Source organism: Podarcis tiliguerta (genome assembly GCF_965153285.1).
Source record: "Podarcis tiliguerta genome assembly, chromosome: 11".
NCBI classification, from domain to species: Eukaryota; Metazoa; Chordata; class Lepidosauria; order Squamata; family Lacertidae; genus Podarcis; species Podarcis tiliguerta.
The window spans coordinates 16,869,186-16,891,584 of record NC_139544.1 but is presented as its reverse complement, the minus strand read 5'-3'; the positions used below and the strand labels follow the sequence as shown (position 1 = coordinate 16,891,584).

The 22,399-nt window shown below is 42.5% G+C and overlaps 1 long non-coding RNA gene across 1 annotated transcript; it reads right to left on the bottom strand.

The window, feature by feature from the left end:
• Window positions 1-2,939: 2,939 nt before the first annotated feature.
• Window positions 2,940-17,143, bottom strand: LOC310660184. The gene is made up of 3 exons (XR_014503282.1): window positions 16,963-17,143; window positions 9,818-9,993; window positions 2,940-3,095 (listed from the first exon to the last, which is right to left on the bottom strand). It is a non-coding gene; the product is annotated as an uncharacterized lncRNA (long non-coding RNA).
• Window positions 17,144-22,399: the final 5,256 nt, after the last annotated feature.

Sequence of the window (22,399 nt, the reverse complement as noted above, 5' to 3'; positions counted from 1 at the left end):
CAAATCCCTGCGACGGAGTGAGCTCCCATTTCTCTATCCCTGCTCCTGCCAACCTAGCAGTTCGAAAGCACACCAAAAAAATCCAAGTAGATAAATAGGTACCCCTCCGGCGAGAAGGTAAACAGCATTTCCGTGCGCTGCTCTGGTTTCTATGTTCCGTTGCGCCAGAAGCGGCTTAGTCATGCTGGCCACATGACCCGGAAAAACTGTCTGCAGACAAACGCCGGCTCCCTCGGCCTGTAAAGCGAGATGAGCGCCGCAACCCCAGAGTCGTCTGCGACTGGACTTAACTGTCAGGGGTCCTTTACCTTTTACCTTTTATTGTAGATGGGACCAAGCTTAGCTTTAATTCAACTTTGCATGCCATGCTCTGTATGTGCCCTGGAATCTCTATTTATGTACTAGATGAAATAGACTGAGCCCTGGCTATGAATCAGAATCTACATTTGTTTCAGCTTATTAGTTTTCTCAAACGATTCCATTCCAAAAACAAGAACTGAGAGATGGGAACATTTACCTCTGGATTTCTGAGGAAAGCAGATTACATTTTATGAAAACATTATCATGCCATTAAAACCAGCGACCTTGGTATTATCTGTATGATAGTTTGTAATGTCTTTCTGTGCATCATTTCATCTTTCCTAATGAACATTATATTAGTTCAGCTTGCAAAGAGTTGGGTGTGGTGGGGTTTTTCATGGAGGGGGGTGTTGTGAATAAATGCTGGATGCTGCTATTTGCGACTTCCTGCACTTATGAGCATGCATTCTCTGAAGTTTCTGTTCCTTGAAAATCGCTCTGAGCAAATGATGGTGTGATTCCTCTTTAAGCATAGCAATCTGTAATGCATGTTTACGTTGTCAAACACGCAGGAGCCAATTTGCCACCACAGACAGAACATTCAGCTTAGCAGGACAAGTTTCTGCGTTCATTATACTGTGCCGGCTGAGAGACAATGTTTTGTTTTTATTTTCACTTACCACCTTAAGCAGCAATGGAGTTTAATCCCAAACCAGAGTGGTTATGTTGCAGAGCTGCTAGAAAGCCTCAGGTTCAGTTCTGAGCATCTCCAGATGATAAAGGCAGAGGGGACAGGTGATAGTGAGACCTTTTCCCAAGCCTCTGGAGAGCCAAGGTGAGTCTGAGTAGACAACCCTGAGGTAGATGAACATACAACCAGATCTAGTATAAGACAGTTCCCTCTGTTCTACAGTCAGGGTGCTCATTCATTCATTATGCTACGCTAGCTCTGTATATTGTTTTAATACATTTTGCTAGACACCATGGAGATTTTATCTGAAGGGCAGTTTATAACGAAATATTTTATACCTCCACCACAGGCTTAACAACAACAATTTTATTATTTCTATCCTACCCATCTGACTGCATTACCCCAGCCACTCTGGACACCTTCCAACATATATAAAAACATAATAAAACCATTCACATTAAAAGACTTCCCTGTACAGGGCTGCCTTCAGATGTCTTCTAAAGGTTATATAGTTACTTATCTCCTTGAGATCTGATGGGATGGCAGCTACCATCAAGGTGGGTGCCATTACCAAGAAGGCCCTCTGCCTGGTTCTCCGTAGCTTCACTTTTCACAGTGAGGGAACTGCCAGAAGAAGGTTCTGCTCGAGGGGAGCTTCCACCAACCAAAGGAGAATATGGATTTTTCTATTTCCCCCTGCAGTTCCTTGGAAATCTACTCTGGACAGCTGGGGGGGACCCTACAGGATGGGACTGAGGTTGGGGAGGGTCTTGACAAAGGTTACCTCCCTCTCTTCACCAGCAGAACCTCTCCTCTGGATTAAAAAGCCTTTCATGGACAGAAGATGAAGTCCAGATCCAACCCTATATGTTGACTCCATGCTGAATCCACGCAGGAAATGTGGTAGAAATGATGGCACTCATTTAGTGGGCCATGCCTTCAAAATGAGTAATCAAGGCTATCTAAATTCAATTTCATATATCCAAATCTTTATCCTACTCTATTACTAAAGATCTGGACATGTTGCCATCTTTTAGAGTTAGAGTTAAACATTTAAGCAACAAAATGGAAGACTTAAATGTAATTGAAAGGAGCAAATGGGGAATATGAAATGCTGAACTAGAGAAGACACTGAAGACCATTTTCCATGTATTTTTTTTCTCCATTGGACAGCTTCCCTAAGTCGCTACTGTGGCGCTCATCATACCGACAGATTTATTCACATTTATACAAGCGAGAGAGATGTGGTATGTAGGATTGCTCCCAGGTGCTCGGTTTCTCTATTTCAGCTTGTGAGTAGACACCGGTATAAATCCTGCCCATTGTATCATTCTGTAAATCAAAGGCGAAACTTTCATGTGAATAACCGCTCAAGAAAGGGTATGAGGCTTATATAGGCAGGGTGGTGACGAACGTAGTAAAGTGATGGACATTGGAGGTCTAGATTTGAACCCAAGTCCAGTTAAGGATTTGCTGAGTGATCTTCAACAAGATACCTGGCAGCGCCCCATTTGAACTAGTAGTGACCAGTTGTATTTTTCTAGGAAAAGAGGTGCGGGAACTCACCATGTAAGTCTCCCTTTCTCTCTTACAATGGCAATGGTGCCCACCTGAGAGGTTCTGGAACTGAGTTCCAGCAAGTTCCAGATAATAATAAAAAAGCCCTGGTAGTGACATACCCAAGGGGGCTGATGTGAAAAGAGGTTTGCAAATCAATTTCCATAGCAAAATAAAAATAAAAATAGTGAAGGAAACAGTGATTGGCTTGTTATCTCTATTTGCAGCATGCATAAATTAGGACTAATGAATTGGCAATTGTCATGAAAGACAAACACCCCCCTCAAAATACACACACACAACATTCTCAGTATTTATTTAGGTTGCAATCTCTCTCACATTCTTTAGTGCAATAGCATCCCTTTGAATCATTAGTTTAGTTGTTGGTGTATTAAATCAAGAGCGAGAGTTGCCTCTTCAGAATATGGCTGTTACATTTCCTGTGAGGTTTTTCGATTTTCTTCTTCCACCCCTTGAAGCATTTGCCCCCACAAACAGGAAGAGTTTACTTCAATTTCACGGATTCCTCCTTGACTTCTGGATGTACCTGTGACAGTTGTAATGATAAACCATAACTTCCTTCTGTGAAAGTGAGATCTGCCTTCAGCTTTCCACACTATTCTCTCTTCCTCTTTTACATGCAAATGAAGATTTGTGTCTCCCACTTTTGATTTTAAACTAACCACAGTGCTGCATGATATTCAAACATGGGGAGACTGTGGTTTGTTAATACTATAGTTTTTGAGAAGCCAGGATCAAACAGTAGTTCCAGATCTGAAACCATAGTTTAAACAAACTATTTCCCCAAATCAAGTGCCAAAGTCAACTGGTTAGCTTTTGAACTCTGCAACAGCTTTCCAGCATCTTTCTCTGGTGTACAAATAACTTCTGTTTATTTCTAAAGTAATACAGGTTTTTTTAAAAAAAACACAGAACCAAGAATGCATGCCAATCAACTGCCTTGAATGATTTTAAAGAAAGAGACAACACCCGCCCCATCACAGGAATTATGTAAGCAAATGAATCCCTTTACTTCCCCCACAAAATGCCACAGATGGACATATTTCTCTACAATTTGGCAGGCTTATTCCACTCTGGAGGGACACGTAAAGGTAAAGGTAAAGGTAAAGGTACCCCTGCCCGTACGGGCCAGTCTTGACAGACTCTAGGGTTGTGCGCCCATCTCACTTAAGAGGCCGGGGGCCAGCGCTGTCCGGAGACACTTCTGGGTCACGTGGCCAGCGTGACAAAGCCGCATCTGGCGAGCCAGCGCAGCACATGGAAACGCCGTTTACCTTCCCGCCAGTAAGCGGTCCCTATTTATCTACTTGCACCCGGAGGTGCTTTCGAACTGCTAGGTTGGCAGGCGCTGGGACCGAGCAACGGGAGCGCACCCCGCCGCGGGGATTCAAACCGCCGACCTTTCGATCGGCAAGCCCTAGGCGCTGAGGCTTTTACCCACAGCACCACCCGCGTCCTGGAGGGACACCTATACCTGTTCATTTCATCCCCTTTGGCCAAAAAAAAGGGGGGGGGAGTTATAGCTATTTTAGATTCTCCATTGTAATGAATGGAAGAACATGAAGCTTTATTTTATAGAGTGGTTCAGAGTCAGAAAGAAAGAGCAGGGGCCAGCAAACTTTTTCAGCAGGGGGCCGATCCACTGTCCCTCAGACCTTGTGGGGGGCCAGACTATATTTTGGGGGGGGGGGGATGAACAAATTCCTATGCCCCACAAATAACCCAAAGATGCATTTGAAATAAAAGCACACATTCTACTCATGTAAAAACACATTCCCAGGCCGGATTTAGAAGGCGATTGGGCTGGATCCTGCCCTCGGGCCTTAGTTTGCCTTCATTTGCCTAGCCATGCACTAAAGCCATGTACTCCAAACACTCAAATGTTGCTAATGAAATGTTGCTAACAAGAAGGAGGAGGAGGAGGAGGAGGAAGAGGAATTAAAGAAAAAGTTTTGCTTATTCAAGAAATTATGAAAAAATGATTTTTTTGAAAGCTGTGGATATCAACCAAACTGACTTAATTTTTTTTCATTGACAACTGTCCACTTTCGCAAATCTTGGACAAAAGAAACCAAGATGAAGCAAATGGGACGTTAAGCTTGACCAACATAGCAAAATTGATAAACTAATTATCACGTCTGCAAGTACAATTAACCTGAACTTCACCCTAGTGCTGCTGTGGCTGTATGGATTATCCTTTTAATTACTTGCCTTTCATTAGAGATCATCCTCTATGGCAGTAGGGAGGAAAGTTAGCTAAATAGGAAAACAAAGATAAAATCATGGCAGTCTTCTTTTACATGTAATGATGAATTCACGATACTGAAAATGAAAGATAGCCACAAGGACCACAACTACCGTAACTTGTAAGAACTACCCATGCTTTAAAAAACAGCAGCTCATATATTCAGAAAGTTAGACATTTCCATTCTTCATGCAGCAGGATTCTCTGAATGGCATATAAAATGTGCCCTTATATGTATGCATTATCATATAAAATATATAGCCAGAAGCGAATACAAGGAGCCTGCATATCACAATTCTGAAAGCCCAATTACCCTAAAGGAAAACAAAACTTTAAATAAATAAATAAATAAATCCTGCTGTGGCCAATACCTAGGGCATAAAAATTGACTTACCAAATAGCTAAAATATGTGATATTTATATAGTGTGGTATGATTTTATCTCATACAAAAATCAGGAGCATGTGCAGCAACGTTTATTAAAGACTTTCCTCAGATTATGGGGAAGAAATTACGTACAAATTGTAATATTGTGATGAGGTACCCAGGAAAATCTCCAAGTTGCCGATGGATCTAACATATATGCCTACATACAGGTAAAGAGGAAATATATGTTTTAAAAACACAAACTGATATTTACAACATATTAATAAATTTTCACATCATCACAGCTGGAACTGGGATTAACAGAGTGTTGCTAGTGGCTGGCATTCCCTTGTGCAGTTTTTCTTGGCTGTGTGGGCAGAGTAATTATATATTTTACTCAATAGGTGGCACTGGATTTAGTCCACAGTTTCTTGTTGATGTTCTGCTCCTATTATAGACAATAAAGTTTTTGTCTAGCTTCCTGGACAATGTTTCCTCTGAGCTTTCCGTGACATTCGCTTTCCTGCCAATCATTATTTGTAACAGACAAAAGAATCCAATAAGGGAGTGCTGGGCAAAAACCAAGCCCTAAAAAACAGCACTGGTGATATATTTTCATCTTTGTTGAATCCTTAGTAATCTCAACCCAACAATCCACATGTGGTGTTATGCCCAGTAGATATATTTTAGCAGCTGCTTGGGGTTGGAGGCAGTCAATTTTTGCTAGTTCAGTTTTACCACATTGACTAGAAGTTTTTCAATGTTTTATGGGTTCGGTTTTTTTATTCACACAAACACATTCTGGGCTTAAAATAAAAATGCACTCCTGGTGTTATGTCAAAAATCTTTAGGAAGAAAGAAGATTGTTTTCATTGTCCTCCATCAATCCTATAGAAACATTCACTGACATGATAAATCATTTTTTATGCCATTCTCTTTTCTAATCAAACGCTCCGTGTGAATTTATAAGCAGCCCAATTGATATGCATCTTGCCATGTATTATGATAGCCCGTGCCCTGTTGCACTGCAAAAACCTGCAGCTGTCTAAAGCTTAATTATGTATAAATGCAAAGCCCAGATGCTTGGCCAACAGTGCTTCAACAAAGGACAGCTCCTCGCTTGTTTTTGTTTTAATTATAATTGAGCAGATGTATATATTTCAACCCACATTGTCTCTCGTGTACTTTTCGCCTTTTTTCTACTGCCTTTGCTCTGAATGCCTTTCTGAAGGAACCATTGAAAGAAAAACAACTACATCGTGAACTGTCTTAAAGATCTAAGTGGGGTCATTAATGCTTTTGACAAATCCCTCTGCCTTTAAGACAATCTTTTTAAAACTACAAAGATGAGCTCCCTCCTCTATCAGCTGTACTGCAGATAGCTTGGTGGTGGTGGTATGTGTGTGTGTGTGTGCGTATGTTTAAAAAAATAATACTTCAATGGAAACTGGCATCTGGGTTGAAACAAAAAAGGCGTACACACAGGCAGACTTCTAAAGAATTGAGTGAGATCAGGCAAGAAAGCATTACACCTGCTGAAAGCAGGTAATAGAGGCAATGAAAGAGTGTTTGTAACCCGAATTGCCCTGCATAGGAAAACCTTTTGTCAACTGGACTTGGGTGGTCATTCTGCAAAGTCAATAAGGGATCCTGTAGCATTAGGCAAAAACAGGACAAATCACTGTTTCCCTTTCACACTCAGGTATCACATATGTAATCTTTTTCTCACAGTCATAAAACACCAGTGGCATTGGTCCTCTATTGGTGGTGGTTTGTTGTTGTTGTTTAGTCATTTAGTCGTGTCCGACTCTTCATAACCCCATGGACCAGAGCACGCCAGGCACTCCTGTCTTCCACTGCCTCTCGCAGTTTGGTCAGACTCATGTTTGTAGCTTCGAGAACACTGTCCAACCATCTCGTCCTCTGTCGTCCCCTTCTCCTTGTGCCCTCAGTCTTTCCCAACATCAGGGTCTTTTCCAGGGACTCTTCTCTTCTCAATAGCTGGCCAAAGTATTGGAGCCTCAGTATCAGGATCTGTCCTTCCAGTGAGCGCTCAGGGCTGATTCCCTTAAGAATGGAGAGGTTTGATCTTCTTGCAGTCCATAGGGCTCTCAAGAGTCTCCTCCAGCACCATTATTCAAAAGCATCAATTCTTCGGTGATCAGCCTTCTTTATGGTCCAGCTTTCACTTCCATACATCACTACTGGGAAAACCAGTAGATTTTCCCCAGGACCAGCTGAGAAAGGGCACAGTGGTCATCTCTGCCCAAGCAAAAAGTGTCATTCATCACATATAAAATATAACACAAGTAATCTGGTCAGGAAGCTTTTGGGTGCAAGTGGCTTCAGTCTAGCTCCAGTCTTCATAGCAAAATAAGCACAAATCTGTCATCTGCTTATAAGATGACGTGTGCTTTCCCCCTGTGCAGGGCCCTTTCCCAGCTTTGCGGAAAAGAGCCTTGTATGCAAATATGTAATATGTAATGCAGCTCTCAGTGATGGCAATCTGTCCTGCAGGCAAGGGCATTTGTTAGTAACATGTATCAAATAATAAAAAATGATAAGTGAGCATCGCTGTGGATTCAAAGGGATGACAATTCCATTTCCCACACGCACATCCATTCTGTAGCTCCCTTTTCTTTTCTTTTTTTTATGGAAAATTATTGCACAACACAATAACCTGACTTCTAGTAAGTGCTTCTTGATACCTGCAGGTATTTCTAAATACCTACTTTAATGGAGCATAAGGAAATCCATTTTGTGTTTCTAATGTATTCCCTGCTGGCCCTGATACCAGACCGTTCAGTATTTTGTCTTAGAGGGCTAACGTAAAGGGAAAGGGGGGGGGGGGAGAGAAGAGGATAATCTCAGGCACAATAGATACATGTTATTTTCCCCAGCGTTTGATGGAAAAATAATTGGGTGAGTTCAGGACAACTTCTTGCCCTTTTGAAATCTGAAGCCTGGCCTGGTGAGAGGAAGCTTTTGCGTTTTCTACTTAAAAGGACTGCAATATATATTTTCACATCAGTGTCAGCAACCGCTAAGGAAAGCCAATACGGCCAATGTTATGCTTGCCAAACACAAACAAATTTGTTTTCAAGAAGAGGGCAAGTACAAAGCTTCTCATCTGCCAAAACGAGCACATTAAGAATGACCTCTTTTCTTGGGGCACCTGAACGCTTGTACAGGAAAGCGCTGGAGATATATAATTAATATTAGCTAACACGCAGTAAGGTTAATTGTTGCTTCTCTGAACACTCAATCTGCATGCAGTTGATAAATCGCACAATGAATCAAAAGTGGCTCATATTTAGGTCACGCAAAGTCATTGCGTCTTCCTTTCCCTTTTTTAAATTTAAACAGCGATCTGGATTAAAACACAAGAGTATTTCTGGAGAGGAATTCAGAGAAGTGCTTGCAATAGGCTGCCTTTTGGTGTAAAAAAGGGAGGGAAAGTTTCCTCAGCACACACCCTAGGGACACGTTAATCAAAGCTTTTTAATGTATTCAGTCTGGTCTCTGACAGGCTTTGTTCCAGTGATGGCATTTTGCAGGATAAGGCTGCAAGTTACCAGTTAGACACAGTAATTGCCGGGGGTGATAGAGTTTCCTACCTTAAGGCTTCCTACTATTCCGTTCTTTGTATTGTTAGGCAAGGCTAGAAATGTCTTGTAATCAACACACACGAGTGATAAGTGTAAATTTTGATCAGGAAACACATCATGAAGGACAACTGAACAACAAGGTGATCTGTGTTAATTGCAGCTTGAACCACTTTTGCCAGATTTCCACTCGCCTGCCACATTTTTTATCATAGACTCGTAGAATTGTAGAGTTAGAAGGGATATACCAAATTCTTGGAATGTCATGGAAATTCCAAATTCTTGTTGGATTTGGTACCATTTACTCAGTGGTCAGTCAATCAGTCGATGTGTGTGAAGTTTTGCTAAACCTTTCATACACACAGATATTGCTTTTGGTGACACAACTGGAGCTGATTAGAGTCCTCTTCAGGTGTTCACCGCAGAAGACACAAAGGTGTAGAGTTTGCTATTCCCTCAGATGACATCATGCTCTGCATTGCAACAGAACTTGGCTCACAATTGGTTGAGGGAGCTGGTTCATTGTGCAAAAGTTTCCATTGTGGGAAGGAAAGCACAGTTGAAGCAGATGAGTGGAGCTAATCCTGCACATTCCTGGAACTACCAAAATATTGAACCACCAGATACCGAGTCACCAAAATAAAACTGAATAAGGCATATTTTTCAAGCAGTGTTAAGAAAGTAAATATACGTACTAATGTCAAAACACACAAATCTAATGTTCATGAAGTGCACAGATCAATTTGAAGTGGCCATAACACATGTGCGAGGCTTGGATCAGTGGCTACTTTGTCACGAGAAGCCACTTGTCAGGTGGGAAGGATCTGCCTGGTTGTTGCTTACTAGGAGGAAGAGGGTGTTAAGTATAATAGATTTAATTGACACAGAAATGGAAAGTTTCTGTGTATTAATGAAGGTTTAAAAATGGATATTAGCTAAATGTGCACTGGAGAAATGGTTTAACATGGGGATTTTCCATGAGACCATATTAAAAGCAAGAGCTCTCTCTGAATTGTAGCTAGTTAATGCTTACCTGTTGATTGTTTTTCTACTCTGTGCTTAGAGTGAACCTTTGATCATGCGATGGAGGCATTGAGTTGCAAATTTCCATTTTGAAAGGGAGCTGCCTTTAGTCTTTTGTCTCCCAAACTCCATGGAGTGAAGATGTAAATGAAGCTTGTGAGGAAAATAGCTCCAGGAAAATGGATGCTGTTAAAGAGAGAGAGACCTTTGCTTAAAGGTCTGTTTGGATTATTTCATATTTTCTAAGATGCAGAGACTGTGCTGAACAGCAAAAGACATTATATTTTGGGATGTATCTTTAATGCTTGTGTTCTGTTTTTTAACAAAAGTTCTGCAAGTCAAAGTTTGAATAATATTCTTATGGGCCTGCACAATGATTTCTTCCCAAAAGGAGCCAATTCTTATGCTTCCAGTCACTTCAAACTGCACAATATTAATATCTACATCAGAGGGGAAGGGACAAGGTGACAGAGAGGTTGATGCGGTACAAACAGAGCAGCAGCCGAGCCAATCCTGTGCTCCTGCTGGCATGTTTGCACCGCACCAGCCTCCCTGCCACCTTCACCTCTCCCTCTTGGTAAGCATTAGCAACCAACCTGCAAGGAAGCTATCATAACAGTTCCACCCCACCTGGCTAGCCACTTCTGCCTGACACAACAAAGTCTCCCATAAAGTCGGAAAGCAATAGGTGGAATGTAAGCAGACTAGCAAAAGGTGCCTGCAGCAACAGAAGAAGAAGAAGAAGACGAAGAAGAAGAAGAAGAAGAAGAAGAAGAAGAAGAAGAAGAAGAAGAAGAAGAAGAAGAATTTATATCCCGCTCATCTGGCTGGGTTTCCCCAGCACTCTGGGCAGCTTCCAACACAATATTAAAAATGCGATAAAACATCAAACATTAAAAACGTCCCTAAACAGGGCTGCCTTCAGATGTCTTCTAAAAGCCAGACACTTGTTTATTTCCTTGACATCTGATGAGAGGGCATTCCACAGGGCGGGCGCCACTACCAAGAAGGCCCTCTGCCTGGTTCTCTGTACAGTGGTACCCCGCAAGACGAATGCCTCGGAAGACGAAAAACCCGCTAGGCGAAAGGGTTTTTCGTTTTCTGAGGTGCTTCGCAAGACGGATTTTTCTAAGGCCTTGCTTCGCTAGACGAAAAAGCCCTGCCTCTCCTGTCATGGCGGCGGTCGCACGCTCGCTTCCCCGCTCCTCCGACTCCCTCCCACCTTCCTGCTGATGGCTCCTCCGGCTCCCTCCCACCTTCCGGCCGACCTTCCAACCTTCCGGCTGCCTTGCGCCGCTGCCCACCGCCCTCGCGCACTCCCCTCAGGAGCTGTTGCCGCCAGCAGCCAGCGTTGCAGCCGGAGTCGTGCTCCTGAGCCCCACTGCCCTCCAGCAGCCGCGTGACATGGTGTCCACAAGGCGCGGGTGAGTCCAAGGACCGGCTGCGGTAGCTGCTCTGCTTCTCCCCACCCCTCCCCGCTGTGGTGCTTCACAAGACGAAAAAACTTGCTCTACGAAAAAACTCGCGGAACGAATTAATTTCGTCTTGCAAGGCAGCACTGTAACTTCACTTCTTGCAGTAAGGGAACCAGCAGAAGACCCTCGGAGCTGGACCTCAGGCTGAACAATGGGTCACTTGCAGAACAAGTCAGCCCCTTCAACCACTGGACATGCCACCATGACAGAAATCCTATAGAGAGGTTGAACCCCAGCCCTTCTTACCAGGAAGTTATCCACCTTCAAAGCAGACAGAGAGAATAGGACCATATCCATGATGGGATGGAAAATGACAAGAAGGGAAGAGAGTTCCTGACTACTGCTCTGCTCAAATTCACCCACTCTCAAATCTTTTTCTTTTCTTTTCTTTTCTAAAGCATAATCATAGTAAAATGGTATTGAGCTTTCATTACATATATTTGTGTGTGATGTCCAGTTAGGTCCATGGTAAAATGCAAGTATTTATCAACTGTTTGATAAATATCCTACATTTTTCCATATAATACAGTATAGATATCATGTTTGCAGCCCAGAGATACGCAGGTATTGCCCTGCAGTTTTAAATATATATATGGGCACTATGACCCTTGCTCTCAGGGCCTGCTTTCTGGATCTGTTTTATCATTTAAAATAGTCAACAACTGCAATCACCTAGATTACATTGTTAGCCTGCACACTGCCCTATGCGAGCATTCACGGTAAAAATAAGACGTTAAGTGAATCTGACATGCAGTTTACCAGCAAGTTTCACAGTACATGGGCAAAATGTTGCCCTGAATATGTAAAATATTATGATCATTGCCATACCTAACTAATTGCATTTGAAGCATGCTGGCCATAAAATTAATTAGCAGTACAGAAAGCATCATGATAACCAGCTATAAATACTAAACACAACTAATTATTTCAGTCATAAAAGGGCCCTGCCAATTTATAATGAAGCAATATGTTGCAAACACACAAAGAAATCTTTTGTTTTGCCTCTCCCCTCCTCCACGCCACATATTTGCCCATGGAACTTGTTCCATTTAGTGACAGCGTCAGTTCTAGTGGATACCAAATGGAATACAAGCTAAAATGAAACCAGGCTAGGATTTTCAGCGTTCTTTAAGATGTTTTGCAACTGCGAAAATGCAGGTAACATTCTTTTATCGTCGGCATCAAAAGCAGTAGGTCACTCTGGATCTGCGGAGAACATTTTGAGCTCTAGCAACAATTGATTTCCTTAAAAACAAAAACAAAAAAGCAGCTGGCATTACAAAGAATAGCCCTCTTTCGATTTTTCTGTTCCACTGAAGCATTCAGAGAATGCAGCAGGCATAATAGGCTGAAGTAAACAGTGTCAGGTTCTGTTATATCAGGAACTCTGTTAAACCAGCCAGACAAGCTATCATCAGTGCTTGAAACACTGTAAATAGCTGTTGAGCCTGAAAATGAGTTTGTTTCCTAACAAGGGTTTTGATGACATTTTGAGGAATAGAAGAAGATGCTTTGCCGACGGTCGTTGTTGCTAAACATTCAGTTATGATATGGTTTTATTAATGAGTCAATATGAGTGGTCCATGTGGGGCACTTAATAGAATTAGAAGCTCACTCAGCAAAGTGCCATTGAACTGCATGCTCATAAAGCTTTCCTGGGAACGTGAATGAAAAATAGAGATGGACTGTGTAAATGCCCTGTCTCAAGGTCAGCGTTGGGTGGCTTCAACAGAAATTGTTAGGGTGGTGGCTGAGATAACAGAGCTAACCTACTTCTAAATAGCATACCGAGTGGCTAGCAGTGGTCCAACGTGGGGTGGGCAATTCAGCCAACAAGGTGTGGGCCAAACCAGATGTGCATTAAATATGCTACCATGTCTGTGAATTATCATGGAATGCTAAAAATGACATTGCCAGACCATCTGCTTGGGGGCAGCAGTTCATTGGCTCTCTGTTATGGTTGGTGTGAGAGGTGCAGGGCAAATGGAGATGAACTACAACTGCTTTCTTTTCATGTGTGGCAGAACTGCAATGCTCATGGGGATCTATATATGCTGATGCAGCAACATTACAAACCTAGGTAGAACTCAGGGAGAGCATCAAAGCTATATCCAAATAAAAGCTTGCATGTACTGAGCTTATTCTGAATTGAGTCAAGGGAGTTTGCCCATCAGTACTTACACCTTCAAATAAAAGAGAAAAGTTACAGTCCAGGGTCATTTTTTAAGGCCATTCATATGCTATTTCTCATTCCCATCTTCTGGGGATGCAGAGGAGATTCTAAACTTAGAAGTTCTGTGAATTCATGAGGGTGATGGAAGTGATGTTGTGTGGCGGTGGTACATTTTGAAAATAGGGACACGGGTGGTGCTGTGGTCTAAACCCCGAAGTAAGCTCCCATTGCTCTGTCCTGCTCCTGCCAACCTAGCAGTTCGAAAGCACGCCAGTGAAAGTAGATAAATAGGTACAGCTGTGGCAGGAAGGTCAACGGCATTTCCGTGCACTCTGGTTTCCATCACAGTGTCCCGTTGTGCCAGAAGCTGTTTAGTCATGCTTTCCACATGACCTGGAAAGTGTCTGTGGACAAACACCAACTTCCTTGGCCTAAAAGTGAAATGAGCACCGCAACCCCATAGTCGCCTTTGACTGGACTTAACCGTCCAGAGGTCCTTCACCGTTTTTTTCTTTTACTACATTTTGAAAGTGGTTTTAGCTAGGGTACACATCTACTGAAGAAACCAGTGTCAACCTTCTGGGTATTCTTGGACCCATCCCTGCCTATGAATGTGCAAGTGATAGCAGTGGCTTAGAGAGCCTTTTACCATTCCTTTCTGATTTTCCAACTGCACGCTTTTCTGGAAAAATCAGATCTAGTCCTAGTCACTTCTAGGCTGTGTTCCACTGTATCCCATTGCAGCCTCTTCAAAATTGTCCTGAAACTTCAATTATTTCAGAATGGTGTGGCCAAACTTGTTTCTGGGATCGGCAAAATGGATCACATTATGTCAATTTTGTTCTAATATTTTGTCATAGAGAGGCATGATAGTAGTTAATGAATCAAAACAACGAATAAATAAAATACATTAAAATACCGTGCTGCTGTCGACTTGAATAGGAAATGGATAGTGACCAAAATCTAAAAGGCAGCAGATCTTGCTATTTATATATTGATTGGCTCAGATTTCAAACAGATAAATAGATAAGTGAATAATCAGCCTCTTCCCAGAGAAAACTCTGCTTAAGACCACATATAAGCTGATAAGCATTCATTTGAGTTTGGCAGACAGAATGCAACAGACAGCCCCAATGTGCATTGTGAGCAGCTTGCAAACTTTTGGATACAAATCCAAAGCGCTTAGCTTGGAAGGAATACCTCGACTGTCCAAACCACTATGCACAGAACCAATTTGGTATGAAACAGATGTACTATGCACGTAGAAAACCTCAATTTGAGAGAGAATAGGAATCATATTCAAATGATCTGTGCTTGATAATCTCAAGACAATGAATCAGTAGTATGCCAGCATGTAAAAGATGGTGCTGAGCCTGGCCCTTATCATTAGTGTATTAAGGTTTCCTGGAAGATAATTAGACAGGATTTTCTGTGTCATTAAGCAATTCACTTTATGTTCCGTATATGCTTTATACTCAGTTCCTGTGGCCTGCTCTCTCCCACCCCACTCTCAGCTCTTCTGCTACAGTCCTGGGACCCTTCACCTGGCCAAGGACCCATCATCTGCTATACGACCCATTATTTATTGTTCTGTGCCTGATTTCAGCAGAAGCAGACCTGCCTGTCTTCTACTGACACTTTCTTGTTATAAAGGCTTTCATTTTTTTTATCATAGGAATGAAGAGCTTAAGTCGTTAGTGAGATGATTATACAATGCATCGAAATAGACCAACTTTCCCCAAGCTGGTGTTCATCAGAGGTTTTGGAATGAAACCCCCAAGAGCCCCAGCTAGCATGGCCAGGTTGCGGGACAGCATCTCTAATTAGAATAAAGTATTTCTAACCCATGGAGGAAATTCACTGGAATTGACTGAATACATTGCTTTATGGATGATGGCAGAACATTTACTGTGTTGTCTTTAGAGTGGGTTTCACAGCGCTTTCTGTAGCATGTCCTTGACTTCTTTAGGAGTCTGAAAAGCCAGTTCTGTAGGGATGCCCTGGGGCTTAATTAGATTATATCTGAGTGGAGACAGAGCATGTATATCAGGAGTGGGGATTCAGTGGTTTCCATACTTATTTAACACAGGTATAGCCTGTTCTTCACCATGTGATTGCGAGGTGGAAATACATCCCATAAAATTGCAAAATGAGCAAACACCATGAAATCCCATAATAATAAAATCCAGAATATCAACCGTCATAAAAGGCAGGTGATGCTTTCTTTTCCTGAATGGTTAAAACGTCCTTGTTGGACTCTGACTTCCATCAGCCCAAGCCGGCATGGCCAATGGCCAGCGATGTTGGAAGCTGTAGACCAATAACATCTGGAGGACCACAGGCTCCCACCTCTAGATCCTACTTCTTAGAAGCCTCATTCTGCTCAATAAACATGGGGATTACTTCCTTTGCCTAACGAAAGCTGATATACATTTGTAATCAGACTTGCCCTAAGAGGCCAGTTCTGCCCTAGGCCTCTAAGGCAAAATTGAAACTTTGGAATCTAGAGAAACAGTCAAACAGTCCCTGCGCTATCAGTTGTGCTCTGTGTTGACAGTTGTAACCTAGCCAGTACTGGCCCAGCTGTTTCCAGTTTCTGCTTTGTGATCTCTAAGAGTACACTGAGAAGACAATCTACTCAGCTCACTACCTGACATATCACAATTGTAATGGGGATGATGGAGCTGAAGAGGGTCACCCTCCATGCACCATCATCGACATCTTAATCATGCTCCCCACAGACCATCACACAGCTGTTTGTCAGGCTAGGGGAAACACAGTTGTGATGGAGTGTGTGCATGAATGAGTGTGTGTGCAAATCAATTATGCCTTCCAGTTAACTGAATTTGGGTTTCCAAGTAGAACACTGTCCATTGATATTTGGCTGAAGCTCTGATATACTTGGCATATTATTTTTTTCATGATGCTTTTATAGATCCTTTGATTATGCTTTTTTTTTAATGGATAGTAAAACGGAGGAAATGGCAAAGATAGTTGAGTTTTCAGCAATAGTTATAAGAAGCCCATTTGTCCATTTCTGGGTCTTTTAAGCACTCACATTCTTAAACAGAATGTAATTATTGAGGAAATTAACTTTATAGCTGCAGATTGTGGTGTCATGATAATTTAGAGGAATAGAAGGAATGTTTTCTTAGCAATCTTTTTTATCTCTTTCTTTTTTGGTTATCACTTAATGGCATTCATTAAAAGTGATAACAGAAATTGCTTCTCATTTTAAATTTCCTACCAAGTCTCCTGTTTAGTTGAGTTAACTTTCCTTGGAACAATATATTAGTGTCATGCTCAATTGACTTTCTTTATAAAGGAAATGAAAGTCCATTCTCTGCACCAATGGAAACAATATAAATATACATGTTTCTGTCCTTTTGTTAAAATAATTGTAAACTCCAACAAAATCTGTCACAGACAACCTCTATATTGTGATGCAGAGCAGCTGGCTGAAGTCAATTCCCCCCACCTCCAGTTTTTTAAAAAAACATTATTTACCTTTTGAAATCCAGGGCAGGCTAGCAGAGAGCAAAGGCTTGAGCTTTCATTGTCAGCCAATCAGCCGTTTCTCATTTCCTTTCCTCATGCTTTTCTCTGGAACAGCCTGCAGCAAGAAAATATATTGACTTTCCTGAGAACTTGGTGTTCAGACTTTGAAATTGCACTCCCTATCTTTTAATCATTTGATACCGAGAACAGACAAAGGAAGAAATCAAAGGACCATCCTACTCAGCTATCTTTCCACCTCCTGGTCCTGTCACATGCTTTGTAATTTCGGGACAACAAATCTGTCTCTATAAAACTCGTGATTTCCACTGGTTTGACCCTTCTGCAGTGGAGGTCAACAGGAATTCTATTTGTTGCTTAACTGGTTTCTGATCAGATGCCAACTTCTGCATTCTCAAAATAGAGACCCAGCCATGCCCTGCTCAAAGGACCTCACACACTCAGCGTGTAATTGCTCTCATACTTCATGTGTGAGACAGGTAACTGTCCAGTCATTGAGCGTTGTTTATTTTATGTTATAGGCATTTCAACACTGGTAGGGTTTTCTTCTCAATAAACCTTTGCAGAACAAAATCATTTGAGGAGCATTACATTCCTTACCAGTACACACTTGGCCAAGGCAACAGGAGACAACTCATTCTTCAAGAAGCCTAGGTATGAGTCTTTGGAAGGAATTCAGCATAGCACTAAGGATATTGCTGTCAGTGCAAACATTTCTGCTTTCTGATGAAATGATTTCCTCTCCCCCTCTCCCCAGTTGTGGTTCTGGGGGTTCGTCTGACTCCACCAAGCCAATTTGGGGGAATGCGAGGGGAAAAGAGTGGGGAAAGCCCTGTTGCGTGGCTGAAGTCCTTGCAAGGGCTTCCACCTAGCAGGAATTGTTCCTTGAATCTAGCCCTCCATGTTTGATCTTTTCCTTTGCCACCTGCTTTTGCTACAGAACCTAACCACCTTCTTCTGCCTTTCCATAGGGTCACATCCAAACTGCATGTGAGATCATTATCTTCAGTTTCCCAAGTAGGCAAAGAAAGATGGAGCACTCATAAAGCAATAGAAGTGGGAGGAAGTTGATATGATCATGGGAGACTATAGTGGCTCAGGAAGAGCTTGGTAGAAAAAGCTTCTGAAAAGCTTTAAAGCAGGAATGGGGTGCTCATGACCCTACAGCTATTGTTGGATCTCAACTCCTATTAGCCCTAGCCAGAAAGGCCAGAAAGGCCAGTGTTCATGGATGGTGGAACTGTAGTCCAGAAACACATAGAAAACTACAGGTTCCCTACCTTTGGTTTAAAGGAAGAGATGGAGCAGGAATAAAAGAAGAACAAAATCTGTTTCAGGCCCCAAGAACATCAATATCATAGGAGCAGAAGAAGAGGAGAGAACAAGTGTGATAATGGAATTGGAAGGGACCCTTGAGGATCATCTAGCCCAGGGGTGGCCAACTCCCAAGAGACAGCGATCTACTTACAGAGTTAAAAACTGGCAGTTATCTACCTCCTTCTTTGGAGTTCAGGTCAAAGTTGTTGAGCTTTTTGTTGAGCTTTTTTAGGGAGAAAGCCTCATTTTGGGGGAGTGCAGGGTAAAAAAAGTTAGCTTTTTAAAGGGGAGCCAAAGTTGTAGAGGTTCTTTGGGGGGAGCCAGTGATCTACCACAGATATACAGTGATCTATTGGTCTCTACCCCCATCGTTCTGCCTGGATGCTGAGGTCCTGCGCTGAGGGCCTTCTGGCAGTTCCCTCATTGCGAGAAGCAAAGCTACAGGGAACCAGGCAGAGGGCCTTCTCGGTAGTGGCGCCCACCCTGTGGAACGCCCTCCCATCAGATGTCAAAGAGATAAACAACTACCTAACATTTAGAAGACATCTGAAGGCAGCCCTGTTCAGGGAAGTTTGTAATGTGTGACATTTTAATGTATTTTTAATCTTTGTTGGAAGCCGCCCAGAGTGGCTGGGGAGACCCAGCCAGATGGGCGGGAAACAAATAAATTATTATTATTATTATTATTATTATTATTATTATTATTATTATTACATGCCTGATCTAGCCCAGGAATACACAGCTGTCCCATATGGGGATCAAACCTGCAACCTTGGTGCTATCAGCACCCACTATCAGCTGAGCTGTCCAGGAAGCCCTTAAAAAGCCACTGGGTTTCTTAAGTGTGAATGGAGCCACTCCTTCAGTAATGGGGCTGTCTGAAACACAGTGACAAGTTAAGACTGCCTTCTTATATCTTTAAAAGCTTGTGGAAAATTAATAAAAAAGTTATTGGTGGGTGGGGAGTCCTGATAAATTTATTTTAAAATCAATGGAACCTAAAAAATAAGTGTCACAAAGAAATATGGCCACATCTGAAGTCTAACAAAAAAAGTTGTTTTTCATGTAACTCTCTCTCTCTGTGTATGTGTGTGTCTAAGATATAAAATTGAAATGAAAGTAGAAGGGTGAAATGATGAGCAAACATTTTAAATCATTTTCCTTTACCGGAGATGCTTTTGATACAATTAATTTGGAAAGCAATGCCTTAAAATTTCGGGAAGTTGCAAATGCAAATAACATCAGTACTGTATTTGTCCAGTAGATATTGGGTCCATCATCTTAAGAAGAATTTTTAGTGACCACGAATACAAAAGTACAAAAAAGAAGCATTTTGAACAGTAGGATATTGTGAAGTAGCCAGATCCTGTGTGTCAGACTCACAGACCCTCCAAGTCAAATTCAAAGTTACTGCAGACTGCAAAAAAAATGTACAAATGGCCATGCTTATTAAATGACAAACAAACAAATAGCCATGCTCCAGAATATGCAATAGAAAAACACCTTAGCAATCCCAAACATTGCCACATTGAACATACACAGAACAAGATGAAAAATAGCACTTTACATTATACACTCATTTTTATGGAAACAGTCAAGAGTCATATAACATAGCATTGAGCCCTGAAGACATGAGTAAAATTTGCTTTCGCAGCCATTGTGAGAAACACTGAATATCCATGAAAATGAATGTGCCAATTCTGATCTATGTCTTCAGCGACGATTATGAAAACTCAGTATTTGCCATCTAGCTTTTTATTTCACCTGCTGAGACTATTCACCCACGTGCAGCTAGACACTGAAATTATATGGAAAGGACCTTTGGCTATGAAAGATGGTAAATCAGAGCACGGATTCATAGGCAAGGGAGGCCTACCATGGGACTCTCAGTCATACCATGAGACAACTTAGACTCCATACTCAATAGCGTTATGCCTCTCTCCCACTGGCTTAGCGTGGGGGGTGCAGGGGGGCCGGCCGCACCGGGCGCAACATCTGGGGAGGCGCGCTTGCACTCGCAGCTCTCTGCCCCTACCTGGCTCACTCACTCTCTCTCACTGCAGTGCTGGCTGTGCGAATCCGATCCGAGCCGCCGGGTCGCCGCCTACTGTGGAGGGGAGGCTGCCAGGCGTGCGGTGCGGAGCGGTGCGGAGAGAGAACGAGGGACTATCTGGGGGAGGGACAGTGCAGCGGGGGGCACAAATTACTTGCCTTGCCCCGGGTTAGGGGGCGCAAATTATTTGCCTTGCCCCGGGTGCTGACAACCCACGCTACGCCACTGCTCTCTCCACCCAGTCTTTGGATGCTATTGTGTATCATTTCACTTGCTTCAATATGTGATAAATCAGATCTGGACTTTTGCACCAAAGTCATGTCCTGAAAGCACCACTGGACTCCCTCTCACACACAGCTTCAGTTGAAGAGAGAAGAGGAATCTGTTGTAAATGGATTTATACCTAGAAAACTGAAGCTCCAACCGGATTGAGCTTTGCCCACATTGGACCACCTCTTGCATTGATCTTCCACTTATGTGTGAACTGGTTGTGATATATATGTGTGTGCATGTGTGTGACACTAATTCTATGCAAAATTCTTTGCAAACAATGTGTGTATCGTAAGTATGAATCAGTCAAGCCTTGTGCAGTACTATATTTCTACGGCAAAAGTATTAATGAGGATCTTTCTTCTATGTATCTGTTGTTGCACTGGCTGCTATAGAATACCTGAAATGTATAAATATACACATGTATAATATTATTTGAATTCATGCTCTATGTGACATATCTTGCTTGTTGTTGAGATAAAGGAACGAGGTAGCAATTAGAAAAATAATAATCTGTACACATGAGCCTAATGTTGAGATTGTCAGAAAATTCCCATGCCTAACTGCAGTAAGGGGACGCGGGTGGCTCTGTGGGTTAAACCACAGAGCCTAGGGCTTGCTGATCAGAAGGTTGGCGGTTCGAATTCCCGTGAAGGGTGAGCTCCCGTTGCTCGGTCCCTGCTCCTGCCAACCTAGCAGTTCGAAAGCAAGTCAAAGTGCAAGTAGATAAATAGGTACCACTTTGGCAGGAAGGTAAAGAGTGTTTCTGTGCGCTGTTCTGGTTCACCAGAAGCGGCTTAGTCATGCTGGCCACATGACCCGGAAGCTGTACGCCGGCTCCCTCGGCCAGTAAAGCGAGATGAGCGCCGCAACCCCAGAGTCGTCCGCGACTGGACCTAACGGTCAGGGGTCCCTTTACCTTTACCTAACTGCAGTATCACAGCATTATGGCAAGAAATGCACTTTGATCCTCTCTCCCATTATTTTTGGGCATAGCTTCCATGGTGTGGGTTCAAATAATTGGTCCTGCCAGTGGACTGGATGACACACACACACACACACCCCGGATCCCTTCCAAATCTATGATTCCCAGGACACAGACAGTGGAGAGCATTCAGTTGGGCAAGTAGTAAGGCCTGGACTGATTGAATGTTTGCAACAGCACAACGCATAATTCCTTTTTTAAAACAGCTGTTTCTGTTGAAAGTTTTCAGCAGAAAATGCAATAAAAATCAAACTAACCTAAATAAATAAAAATGGTAAGAAAGCAAGACAGGAGAAGAAAGAGAAAAAGAAAAGAAATTCCAATGTTACAGTGGTACCTCAGGTTACATACGCTTCAGGTTACAGACTCCGCTAACCCAGAAATAGTGCTTCAGGTTAAGAACTTTGCTTCAGGATGAGAACAGAAATCAGGCTCCGGCGGCGCAGCAGCAGTAGGAGGCCCCATTAGCTAAAGTGGTGCTTCAGGTTAAGAACAGTTTCAGGTTCAGAACAGACCTCAGGAACGAATTAAGTACTTAACCTGAGGTACCACTGTAGTTTGAATGGCAATGAATAGAATTACGGGTAACAAATGTAAATTTACATTCATACTTGCAAATCTGAGCTGTAGAGTCTGGATCAGGTGGATGAGAGCGTGGTTTCTTCCACACCGACTGGAAGTGTGAAAAGATGTCATGTTGTTTCTACCAACATTCCTGGGAGATAATTAAAGTGCTTTCACAGACAAGTGAAAACACCTTTTTGTGCTGTGTCCCATATATTTCAGCTACATTTCTCCCATGC